This window comes from Falco cherrug, chromosome W (assembly GCF_023634085.1).
Source record: "Falco cherrug isolate bFalChe1 chromosome W, bFalChe1.pri, whole genome shotgun sequence".
Taxonomy (NCBI): Eukaryota; Metazoa; Chordata; class Aves; order Falconiformes; family Falconidae; genus Falco; species Falco cherrug.
Window position 1 is genome coordinate 3,890,360 of NC_073719.1, and position 11,841 is coordinate 3,902,200.

General features: G+C 42.7%; 1 long non-coding RNA gene across 1 annotated transcript; it reads right to left on the reverse strand.

Annotated features, from left to right (window-relative positions):
• Positions 1-2,588: 2,588 nt before the first annotated feature.
• Positions 2,589-6,645, reverse strand: LOC129734536 (uncharacterized). The gene is made up of 3 exons (XR_008730106.1): positions 6,050-6,645; positions 4,531-4,695; positions 2,589-3,740 (listed from the first exon to the last, which is right to left on the reverse strand). It is a non-coding gene; the product is annotated as an uncharacterized LOC129734536 (long non-coding RNA).
• Positions 6,646-11,841: the final 5,196 nt, after the last annotated feature.

Genomic DNA, 11,841 nt, shown 5'->3' on the forward strand with positions numbered 1-11,841 from the left:
TCAATAACAGCGTTTTAACACAGGAAAATACACAGCCAACTTATAAAATCTCAGTTCAGAAGTATAATTCCAGAAATACTTGAAAAATAAAGTTAGCTTGAAGCTTTAATTTAGATGCTCTTTCTGTTCCAGTGATACAAAAAGTTTAAAAAATTCAAAGGTAATTTTAAAGTTCTGAACATGGACTAATGCAAGCTCAAAACCCCAAAAGAAACCAAACTGATGTTTGACTAGGAATATTTGCAAATATTTTAGTGGAAAATCCCTGACCATTAACAATTTTCTGTCCAAATAACAACTGCCCTTATGCAACCAACCAGTCCATACATTTTCTGAAGAATACCTCATTGATATCAAAGAATTAACAAAGGGAAAAAATTAGTTCTAAGCTATATACATTCATAAGGGGATTTTTCAATAGTTACATACAGATTTACACACTAAGCCATGATGGCTTGTAGGTGATACACACAAGAAGAGTACGTTGCTTATCTGTCTGAATGTCTATGCTAAATTTGACAACTATGCCACAAGCCAAGCCTACATGGGTGCTGTGTGTTATGCACGTTCCTTAACAAACAGAAGTATAATAGACAAATTCCCAAGATCTAGTCCCCAACCTAATTATATTATTTTGTAGCCAATTAAGGAAAATAACACAAATGTGCATATCTACATGTGCACACACCTTTTAGTTCAGAACCAATCTGTGATAAAAGGCCTTAGCCTTATGGCATCATCGAATCTTAACGGGTACAGTAACTAAAAATGCAGTCTTACTGTAAGTGCGATTTATGCTGACATTCCCTCAAATGCTACACGTGAGAATTTCTCGCTCAACTGCCTCAAGTTAAAATAGTAGTATTTGTTAATATGTATTAAAAAATCATTAATTCTCTACAATAGCAGTTGACTTCCATAACACTATGTAAGCAAAAGAGGCCTAAGATGGGTTTTCTGAATACTAACAATTTATTTTAGACTGTCTAAACTCAGGTCTTGACAGATTTCACTCTGCCAGACGTAGAAACACTGTTGCACTCCAGTTGTGATATCCCTTTTCCCAAGTTGTCACATGCACATCTTGCTCAAGCAACATTATTGTTAAAGTTTCTCTCTGCTACATAAAAGCATATTGCACTTGTAGATATAAAAGACAGCACTCTTACTTAGATTATTACCTTATTACCTCATAACTCTTAGTATACCTTGTATCTCTGATTTCATCACTTCAAAAATTCACCAGAAGCAGATAAAACCACAGCCTCAGACTAAACTACACCTTAACTGTTGATTCAAATAAAGGCATTCTCTTCAGATATGCCTAATGCTTACAAATAGTGTTAGCTGGTTTTGATCAAGAAACTATTATTACAATAATGATCAAAAATAATAATCCCGTTTGCAAAATGCCTTTAAGCCAGCCTCCTAGTCCCAACCAATTTCCACATTCAGAATACAGCATAAATACAGAATACAGAATAAATTATCTCCATCAAGGCAAAAAGGCTTCTTTTTAAACACAGAAATGTTTGCTAGTTCAAGGCAGAAACCCATTTCTTGTAGGGGACATCTGAAGCACTTTTTTTGGTGGGTTTATACTCAATTCCGTATTTTTCCTTCAGAAGCTTAAGCTGTTCCTCTTGTTTCAGGAGTGTTTCCAACTCTGATTTGTCGAATAGGTCCGTATTTCCCAAAAATATCATACATTTCCTCCGCTGTGATTTCATACGGCAGGTTCCGAATATAAAGGATCCGATTGACCTCTGGGGGCAGCCAGGTGTTAGCTCGCTTGGCCGCTTGCATCGCCATGGCGCCGATCGGAGGGGGGGGGGGATGGTGCCTCCTCGGAGAGAAACCGCGGCCGGGAAGGGGCCTGCCGGGCTGCGCGCCGCCGCTCGCCGCTGCCGCGGGGGACCCGGATGCTATCCCATACGCTAATAACCCGGGTAATGCCTTTTTACAATCTATGTCCCGAACGCTCCGCTTTTCTAAAAAGCATATGAGCGAATCGTACGTCGCTTGTCTCTCCATACCTTCGTCAGCGCTGTTGCAGCCTTTGCGAGACTTCGGCGACGCGTGGCCGGCGGGACCCTCTGTAGGTGCTCCCGGGCGCGGGGACTGTGCCCTTCCGCCTCCTGCGCTGCTTTCAGGACCGGTACCCGAATCTCCGTCGAACCGTGGCTCGCAGGTTCAGCCCTCTCTAGGGTCCCTGTTCGGGCGCCATTTTTTGCGACGGAGGGAAGACACAAGTCGCTCAATATGAGTGATCAGCAGACTTCGTTTATTGTCCCTTACAGTCACCTTTTATGCCTTCTTATAATTAGCTCATACATATTACAAAAGTTAAGCTCATTATTGGTTAGTTGCCTAAATACCAAGCCCGCCCCTAGTTTCTCTTCTGTAGTTTTCTGTTCCCACCTGCAACATTCTTTTCCCACCAAAATCTTCCTGTTATTGTGTAACAAGGACAGCCAAAGACAGTGTATTTTGCTTTACTTCAGATAAGCTGAGAGCGATGTGCATTTTTGTCCAGCCAGCTGGACTATGTCTATGTGACCCTTTTCAGCTAGCCAGTTATCCACACATATTCATTAAGTATTCATGCATAACCATGATATTTCCCATAAATCATTAACATATTCTCCTCCTATATCCGATTCTGCGCAGTAGAGCTTAGAAAGGTCTAGAAATGGGTCTGGGGTACGATTTGGGTAGGTGGTATATGAGTCGGTGGTCGCGATCTCCCCCTGCCGGAATTACCTTTTACTAAAGTTCACAGTTTCTTGGCAGGCACCTACAAGCTGTTCCAGTCGACTCTCCCCAGTTCCCATTAATCTCATATTCTGACATTTCAATACACCTCTGCATACAGAAGACTGGTTAAATACAAAGAAACCTTTCAACCCTAAAGTTATTACCTATGTTTTAACAATGGTTCCAGCCCCTTCTTCTAGCCTTGGTACAGGACGTACAGAAGATCTCATAACAACTTTTACTGTGTAGCTATAAGTTTCTTATAAAAAAAAATATTTTTTTCTTATCCTTTTATATTTTAATTTTATTAAATGATTTTATAAAATCAATTAATCAAATAAAATCAATCAATCTTAACTTATTAACAAATCGATAACATTGTGACCTCCAACTCAAATAGCCCCCCCCAAAAGAGGGCAAAATCCCGCTTGAGGAGCATCCGTAGTTAGCAGAGAACTTCAGTAGTGCTATCTGAGGATGCGTACTAATTTGCATTAGAAGCAAGAAACTTGTAACCGGTCCTGTGTATGATGAATGAATATGCAGTATACTATGAAGTATAAAAAGTGGACAGATGAGGGGAGAAGTTAGGGAAGACTCCATCGTAACTTCTGGGATCAGTTGACAGGCTGAACCTGTCTTCTCCCCCATAGGGACATCTATTGGGTAAGAACTTTTTTCTATGACTAACGTATGTTAGCTGTTAATAGATATATTGTTTAAAGCTTGCTTTGCAGTCAGTGTATTTATCACCGGCAATCTTTGAACCTTGTTCTGTCACGATTTTATATTAATAAAGAGTGGTATTCCATAAACTGTTAATGTTAGTCCTTCAGGGCACTAGCAGTCACTGGCAGCGGGTAACATATTCAAATAAAGTGGGAAGACCCCCTGAGGGGTCCCCCTGATGCTGTTGGCGTGTTTCCCTGAACAAGGCAGTCGAACCACCCTCCGATCCAGTGGGACTGTTCAGTGAAGGGTCCCTGTAATGGGACATTGACAGACTGGTCAGGCACAGGGTCTTGGCTTTCCTGGGGTGCTGATAGACAGATCAAACACCTGGGGTTGAGAAAATCTCCCCGCTGCCCCCCCTCCCCCCCCACCTTCACATGACACCTGGTTTATCTTGTAATGAGGCATAGTGTCAAGTATGGGATGATACATTCTGTCACCATGGAAAGGAATGTATATAATGTAATACACATAAGTCCATCAAAGAATAAATTCAAACATTATATGCTGGCAAAGCTTCAATCCTCATTTCAACACAAATAAGGATTCAAAAACATGTAGAATGTAAACACAAGTTTTCACAATAGTATTTTTATTTCCCCTCTTACGTAATTTTCACCTAATTATTTTTTCCTCTAATTTTGCTAAATCTTTAGTTGAGCTGAATTAGTTGTCTCTAAATGTTCAGTTAGGTATACCCAATGAAGGACTGAGCAGAAAGCTATTGCCATTTCATCCTTGAAAGGCAAGGCTTCTCCATTGATCTTTTTAAGTTGTCTAGTGATACAGAGTAAAATCCTGTTCATCTTACATAAAAGCATCCAGTGAAATCTGTAAGATACCATCTTGGTAAGGGGACCAGTATTTGACTCAAAATTGCACTATCATAAGGATTTGAGCATCATGTAGAATTTGTGGTCATACATCTCTGTGTCTAAACCAGAAACACAAGTTAATGCTTTTGCTGACTTTCCTCAATGTAGTATTTAGCAAAGATGTGCACATGAGTAAAGCTTTAATTAAACATAAGTAGACTCCTACCCAGAAATTGCTGCTAGTTTTTTATGAGCCTGATAGGCCACCTCACATCCTTGCGTTCGAGTTTTGTGCATTTCTGCATGCAGAGATGGACAGGTGACTGAGATCCCCAGTGGAAATGACCAACTCCCGGTATAGAGCCACCTGGGTATTGAACTCCTGGACAAGCTGAAAAACAAAGAGGATTTACTTACATGAGACATTTGACTACACTGATAAAAACAATCCATTTTTTTAAAAAATTGCCCAGCTTGTTCCTGCTGCTCCCAATTTCATGGCATACAGGATCAAGTGCCTAAGATTTAGTAAATGACTAGGGCCTCCATGCCAGCTGCCTCTTCTGTGAGCTATAAATGTTCTTTTGCAGGAAAGCAGTGTTTCTGCTTTTAATCTATGAAAGTGTTTGACTTATTAGTCTTAAATATTAAGCAGACAAAAAACAGCTGGTTTACTAGTAGCATGAAGTTATTTTTTGCTGTCAAAAGACAAAAATAGCTCCAGAAAGTATTGCCTTTGCTACTCCTGCTTCCTGATTAACAGCACATTTAGGGATTGTAGTGTAGCATTTGCTTTTACACTGGAGATTTTGCTAATTTATTTTGTAATGATTTCTGTTCTGCCAGTAGCCTCTAACCAAATTTTCAGACTTAAAACTCATCAGAAGCTATTAGCTGAGAAGATGTATTGGATAGGCGCTTTCCAGTTAGGATTCTAAAAAGCACTTATTCCAATGTGTGTGTGTGTGGGGGGAACGGCGAACAACAACAACCCCAAAGTAGTAAATAAACACTTCAACCTTTTCACAGAAATCTAATATCCAGCAGATACACATGGATGCTATTGGATAAATGGGTAACTTTTACAATGATGGAAAGATCATTATTGTTTAGTTCCATTGATCACCTATGTGGGATTATATTTTAAGGCAACAAAGCATTTGCTGTCTTCTGAAAGAAAGCACATAAGACCATTTATTTGCTTCATGTGGTGGCAAAGATGGAAGGCAGGGAGCAATAGAACAGGATATTTATTTATATTTGTTTTGCTAATTTGACCTCGATTTCCAAACTACATAAAACCACACAAGAGTAACTGCTCATAATTCTGCAGCCATCGTTACCACCCGGAGTTCAACGTATCCCAATATACAAGCATGATAAAAACCTGGTCGGATCTAGCAGAATGCAACTCCAGCTGCTTGGCAGCGCCTCGGAGGCAGCATGTGCTGGGGTGAGGGATCCTGCTCCTGCAGGACATGGCGCCCAGCTCTGGTCCCTAGCCAACCTGTCCTGCAGCACCCAGCCGGCTCCCCATAGATCTCGTTTTTCCCTCCCCTCTCCCGTGTTTGAAACGCTACGAGTTATGCTAACAGGGCAGCATCCCCGACGGGGACCGCAGTTATAAAATAGTGCAACTTCACGTGACGGGAATAGACAAACTGGCAGGAGGAGCGGCATCGCCGCCAGCGACGAGAACACTCGGAAAATATAAAAATTAAGGCAAGCCCTTTTGTAGTACCCACCATCTTGCAGTCATCCAGGCCTCTCTGGGTCTGGTAGGCAGTCTCGGAGCCGCTGCTCCGGCGTTCACCGTCGCGATCGTGCTGCGAGGTCTTGCTGCCCTGGAAGATGGAGGTGGCGGAGCGGGGGCGCTTGCTGCGCCAGCTCGGTGCAGAGCTCATGCACACGCATCCGCCGCGCGGAGCCGCCCGCCGCGTGGGGCCCCGCGGGCACGGGCAGCGCCTTCCGCTGCTGACGCCCCAAAGAGGGGTACAGGCCCGCGCCGCTCGTCGCCTCGGACCACCCGGGGCCGCGCTGGTCACGGCAGCGATCGCGGCTGCTGTGGGTGATAGCCTGACACCTGCAAGAGAGCCCAGGGAGCGCACTGCAGCATCGCCTTCGCTACCGCCGGGAGAGGCGGAGGGGCTGGTACCTTCCTTCCTACCCCGCCGGTGGCATGCTCTGCCCTTTTCCTTCCCGCAGCCGGCGTGGGGGGGAGAGCGGCCGTGTCCGACGAAGAAGGGCTCTCATCCAGCGGCCGCCGAAATCTGCCCTGTGCTCTCAGTGGGGGAGTCCGCCCCGCCGCAGCGCGTCTAGCCGGGAGCCCGCCGGGAGCCGCTCAGAGGGGCCGGTGGGGCGTCTGGGCTCGGCAGGCTGACGCCATCAACAGCGCACCGCCCCCACAGGGAGGGAGCGCGAGCGGCAGCCACTTCCCGGGCCTCGGCGCCCTCCCGAGCCCGCCAGCAGCTGCGGCGGCTCGGCCGGCCGGCCGCCTGCCATGGGAGGCAGGTCAGCACTGGGGCAAAGCGCCCTCCGGGCCGCAGCCTCAGCGGGAACCGCCCCGGGGCCGCCGGGGCAGTTTTCCTACGGACGTTAGCAAATCACCCGTCCAGCTTTTGCCGAAGTTGATATTAATCCTCAAGAAGCTTACTTAGAAAAATTTTCTCTATTTAACGAAGACTTGGTTCACTGCTCAGAATTTTTTTCTTTCACTAAAAACATCTTATTTGGGGGCTCTAAAAAAATGTTGGGAGTGTGATGCAACTACACTGTAGATTGTATTTGTTCATTGTAGAAAAGATTAAATATTAATCGATTGGAGAAATTGTTCCCTCTGTGCCCCAGCACAACAGTACAGCTGCAGTTCAACAGGCTCACAGTCCCCCCAGGCCTTGATCACTGGCCCCTCTGATGCAAAGAGCTGTGGGGCTGTGCCCACACTGTCTCTGCAACCACTTTCCCCAGGGTCCCTCGGGGACCTCACTGCCCTGGGGCAAGCTACGGGCTGGGCCAGCTTCAGCTCCAGGGCTAGTCCTATTCCTGTCTGTAGCCAGGTAGCTATGGCCATTTAGGAGTTTACCTCACTTCCGGTAAAATTTTATTTCTTCAGGACATTAAACAGATTTTTTTTTATGTTTCAGTAATGTTCTTGACACCAAAGGAATGCCAAACATCACACGCATAAACCTAGTCTTGCCAAGTATCATGGTGTTATAGTTAAATTGAAATAAACTGAGTCCAAATAAATTCACTAAATATTTATTAAGGCAGGAAAGCAAAAACAGCGCGCTGGGCGGCCGGGGAGTCGCAGCTCCACCTAAGGCTCGCGAATTCAAGCAAGCTGAGCAGCTCTTTTTATCTTCACCGAGGTCGCTTCTGACATCTTTGGTACGCCCCTCTGCTGCTTCTGTTATCGTGGTTTCTTGTCAAACAGGACGTTCCCATGTTTGGTGTAGCAAGATAACATTGTGGGCATGTCTCTTCTTGTTAAACAGGAAGTTCTCAAGACCACCACAATGGCTTCGTTCCTCTTGCTTATCTTGTTTGATCAGCAAATTACCCTTAGTTACTTATTACAATCCCCCCTTCTTTTATTTATAAGTGATTTGCTGATCAAACCTAGACAATACCTCACAAGCTGTATCTAATTCAGGATTTTCATTTGGTATGATTTTCATTCTCCAGTTCTGATTGCTTCATCACCATTAGCTGCACTTTTCATCGACCTAAGGTCCAATTGAAGGGTTGATGTTCATTTTTTTTAAAGTCGTGGTAATCAATACCATTAATAGGATACTAGCTTTCATTTCCCCACTGTTCAGTACCTCTCTGCCTTCCTCGTCTACTCTTGCAGAGAACAACGGGATATCAATATCTTCTCGGCAGCAGTAGGTAGTCTTCAGGGGAATTTTGCTGTTATCCTGTCAATAATTTCCAAGGTCTAAAGAGTTAGTTATCTCTCAAATATATTTCCACCTGTTTGGTTGTTGTGTCCGTTTCCAGGCGAATCTTATAGTACACTGTCTTAAAACTCTATACCAGTCTGTTTCATATACTTCCCAAAGTTCAGGTACTGACAGTTCCCATCCACGGAATAATTTACGAATTTCCACTTGATCCTCTGGTCCCCTGGACGTATCAAATCATTGCGACATTTCATACAGTAAGGTTGTCTCTTAAACGAAACACAGGACCAATCTCTATTACAATTTAGACATCGGCAAACAACCCAACATAAATGTCTGGAAGTAGGGTGTTTTAAGCAGGGTATTCCCCAGAGATCTCCTGTTCTGGGTGATTCGGGTATCTCCGTCTCTGTGTTGTTTTGTGGTCAGCCAGCAATGTTGAGACAGATAGCACAGTCCCAATAACGTCCTTCACACCGCCCCGTGGCTCAACATTGCTGCTCCGTGGGTGGCATAGATAGAGATAGAGAAAAGATTCTGCCAACTATACAAACGAGGTTAACAATCTTTATCTAAGCATTAAAACCATTTACCATTATCAATAAACAATAACAGGCAATAACTAAAAATTACTAACAATAGCTATAAATCCCTAACAAACATTAGCTAACAATTAAAAACTCAAACATGTCATAAGCTAATTTCAAAACATTATCATAACAGGATTACATAACAAAACAAAATAAAACATTTCTTAGCATATATAAGGTTTGTTTGTGGGGGTTAAGAATCAAGAGCCAAGAGGTGGGCATTTAAAAGCGTAAATTTTCATGCCCCTTTAAGGCTAGGTCCAAATCGTAGCTGCGCATGCGTTTTCACTGTGCAGTTTTGGTCAGGGCATTAGCCTGAATCTTGACCAGGAGGGTCACAGACCAATTTGTTTGTCTTGCCACAAACAATCCTTATAATTTTGGAAAAGATGGGAGCAGGAAACGACACACTTTGTACAGTTTTGCTGTTCAGCCTTTGTCTCATCGTGACTACAGTAACCATCAGTATGTGTTTTTGTGAGTGTTTTTGGTCACGCTGGTACAGAAGAGTGCGAGGAACCAAAGCAGAGTGCGAGAGACTGTTATATAAACAAAAGAAAACTGTTGATCTCCAGCAAAGTTACCATGTGACTTGTTATTCGTTTCTGTTCATCTTCGCCACCTCGTGAAGAAAAATACCAAGGACCAGACACGGACTATCATGGAGGGAACAGATGGAGTTACCACCCCGACATTATTCAGGACTGTGTTGGACTCACGAGTGAAGAAGCCTGTTTTCCACGTTACATGAGACTTTGCTGGACTGTTATTCTGTTATTCAGCTTCTAGTTCATGTTTGTTAATAAATTGTTATTTGTTGTTTACTGGTTGTCAAATGATTCATTGAATTTACTTTGCGTCCAACACACGGTTTTCAAAATAAATCAAAAGGGTTGGGTATTACTTGTATCAATAACCTACAAAACCCAAAACCTAAAACAATACTTATAGCTATATGTTTCACTTAGGTAATAATAAAAATCAATATTATTTAAATGAACTATAAACACTATAGTTTCTTAACACATTCCCTTTTTTTTTTTTTTTTTTCTTTTTTCATGCGTCACTATCATGGCTAGACTATAGGGATTTCGCATGCGCAGTCTTTCCAGATTTTTCCAACACATTCCGTGGGGCTTTAAAATTGTGCATGCGCATGTTCAAAGGCATCACGGATCATTCGTGTGATAAAAGACGGCTGCTGAGTGTCCAGATGAAGTCCCGGACCCACTTCCCGAGCATACCACTCCGGTAAGTCTGTTAATAGTAACATTTATGGCACTATGGCCAAACGACAGGTCCTTTCTTTCAATGTATAATGTTTTCTCACCATCAGACCGCCACGTCACCTGCCAGGGAGGAAGGGTCTGTAGTGCACATTTTCCCGTCTGAACATCCCATAAGGTGAGTGGTTTTTCGGGGTTGTTTGGTTGGTTTTTTTAAACGTCTAACCTATATGGTTCATTATAAAGGGGAATCAAAACCTTTTTTTTTTTTTTTTGTGTTGTTTAGGCAGAGGGTGCGTTTTTCTACTGTCACACGTCAAGAACTTATGGCGGAGGTGGAAAAGTATAAAAGACGTCACCACATCCTTGTCTATGCGTTCCTGGCAGTTGTTTTCTTTGCTATTCTATTTTTATTTTTAATCAGCCTACATTGTTATATGAATTGTTAATAGTCAATTGTTCCCAGATTCTTGTTTGCTATTAAATTGTTATTGTGTGAACTATATAATCTGTATTGTCGACTGTACATTTTGGCGTACCACTCGAATTTGTTTAACGCCATCGGGTGAAACCATAGTAGCAAATTGTATGTTAGTTATAACGTGTTGAATTAATCTTATAAAACATGGAACAGCACATGGCAAAAACAATAAGGTGGCTAATCCACATAACAAATAAAATAGGGTTCGTTTTACCCAAGGGCTCCCGGGAAGCCAGGAAAACAAGTCAATGTTCCAGTCTTTCCAAGTTTGGATGGGAACATGGGCTAACTTCCCTATCTCTGATGTGATTTGTTTAACTACCTCACCATTGTCATCAATTTTCACACAACAATTGGAAACATTTAATTTACCACAAACACCTCCTTCTTCGGCTAGCAGGTAATCGAGAACCATCCTGTGTTGATAAATTGCATTTCGCATTTGAGTTGCTTGGTCTGCCAGTAAGTCAAGAGCTTTAGCTGTTTGGTTAGTAATAATTTCCAAGACAGCCTGTAGCCGAATGATACGATTCAGATTGTAGATAGGTTCTTGAGCACCGCTAACGAGTTCATTGGGATTCCAAGTTGCAGGTCCATAATACTGTATGATACGTTGGGGTGTCCATTCATTTTCCCCAGGATTGGCTATTTCCACTTGTCATAGAAGTATCAATGGACTGTCGATGTCGATTTAGGTCATCATATACCTTAACTCCCAAATTATTTCCCTTTTGGTCTGGTAATAAAAAAAAGAAGGGGCGTATAAAGCCTATATAACATGTCCCACTCCAATTACTTGGTAATTTTTGATATGCATAATGACCACAAATCCAATAGTGACGTTTTAAAGCCCAAATTCCATTTGCAAATGGTCCTTTCCCTTTCTGTCTTAGGTTGGAATTACAAAGAGTCTCAAAATAGGTGGTGTTTTTCAAACCCAAAGGGTGTTTAATGTGACTGTTTGATTTTACTCCATTAATCCAAAGATTACATTTCCATGCTCCTATTCGACTGATATAGTTGCATTTAATGGTGACTGTTTGGCCAACTATACCATTTATGGCCAAGTTACAAAATTAGCTTCCCCCAATTTCACGATCCCTGTGAGATTGGTTCTAGACCAAAAGCTATCAAATTGTTTTTTATGTCCAGTTTCATTGACCCATGCCCACCTTGATTGTCGAGGGATGAGATTTTCATCATTGGTGTTATAATACAAACACCATAACATGTCACCTTCGACAGAATGGGAGGAGGAACGATCATAAGTTGAACAATTAATGGGTCGACACCCAGGGATGATACAGTGATCCCCATATTTAAATGTCCAAT